Source organism: Panicum virgatum, chromosome 8K (assembly GCF_016808335.1).
Source record: "Panicum virgatum strain AP13 chromosome 8K, P.virgatum_v5, whole genome shotgun sequence".
NCBI classification, from domain to species: domain Eukaryota; kingdom Viridiplantae; phylum Streptophyta; class Magnoliopsida; order Poales; family Poaceae; genus Panicum; species Panicum virgatum.
Genome location: NC_053143.1, coordinates 40,167,551 through 40,168,893, shown reverse-complemented (window position 1 = coordinate 40,168,893; position 1,343 = coordinate 40,167,551). Strand labels below are relative to the sequence as shown.

The 1,343-nt window shown below is 49.2% G+C and overlaps 1 non-coding gene across 1 annotated transcript; it reads left to right on the top strand.

The window, feature by feature from the left end:
- The first annotated feature begins 931 nt into the window (after nucleotides 1-931).
- Nucleotides 932-1,038, top strand: LOC120646556. The gene has a single exon (XR_005664461.1). It is a non-coding gene; the product is annotated as a small nucleolar RNA R71 (small nucleolar RNA).
- Nucleotides 1,039-1,343: the final 305 nt, after the last annotated feature.

Sequence of the window (1,343 nt, the reverse complement as noted above, 5' to 3'; positions counted from 1 at the left end):
TTAATGCTGGCTCCAAGGTCACAAAGGGCGTGATCAAATTCATAATCAAAGATTGAGCAGCTGATCACTGGGGTTCCGGGATCTTCTCTTATTGTGGCTGCCAACTCACCCCACGCACCTCTCCTTGGGCGTGTGATCTTCTCTGCATAACTGAGGGATGTCCTGCTAAGGGGCTCTTTCCACATAGCATTGATGACATTCATGCTTTCTAGAGTTGATTCGGATTGCCCGGAATCTTCCCTAGTTCAGCAGCAGGTGTAGCAGCAGCTAGTTGAGCCAATTGAGTTTCTAGCGCCTTATTGAAACTCAGCTGGTTCTTCATAGCAGTGGAGAATCCGTCCATCTTGGCATGGATGGTCTCCATAGATTTGTCTGTAGCGGCCAACGTCTTCTGAAGGGACTCATTGATCTTCGCTTGGCCGTAGACAAGGTCTCTCAAGGTAGGCTGGTTAGGACCGAAAGAATTCGAATTCCCATTACCTCCTTGGTAATATGGGCATGGTTGATTCCACCCCTGACCTCCTTGTGGGCGAAACCCATTGCTGCCATTGAGGAATAGAGCTTCTTCATGGGTTTCTGGGCAATTGTCGCCCGAATGTCCAGCATTCCCGCAGACCTTGCACATCATGCGAGTTTCCAAGGCTTGAAGTATTTGCATCTGAGCCTTATCTTGGGAATAATCCTCAAATTTCTTGAGGAGGAGATCAATCTTCATAGCGAGCATGTCGGCCTCTTGACGGAGTGCATACCTCGCTGGCGCGATTGGAGGTGATCATCGCTCCAACCTTGGTTGGAAACCATCTTCTCGATCAATGATGTAGCTCTTTCAATGGTCAGCGAGAAGAAAGCTCCACCCGCAGCGGCATCCACATGATCACCGGATGAATGTGTCAACCCGTTGTAGAAGTTCTGTAGAATGAGCCAATTATCCATTCCATGGTGCGGACACACTAGAATATACTCCTGAAGCCTCTCCCAAGCTTCCGGAATTGACTCATTTGATGCCTGCAGGAAGTTCGAAATCCGACCACGAAGAGCATTGGTTTTACCTGTCGGGAAGAACTTCGAGAGGAACGCCTTGGAACATTTGTCCCAAGTATCCACAGCAGCCTTGTTAGCATAAAACCTTTACTTCGCTCTTCCCAAGTGAGAAAACGGAAACAGACGGAGCCGGATTGCATCTTGCGATACCCCCTTGATAACAAAAGTACTGCAGAGCTCCAGGAACTGCTGGAGATGAGCGCTGGCATCCTCATTGGCCCTGCCACAAAATGGGTTGGCCTGCACCATCGTAATGAGACCCGTCTTGATCTCGAAATTTTCTCCTCCGGTGTTAACCTCGG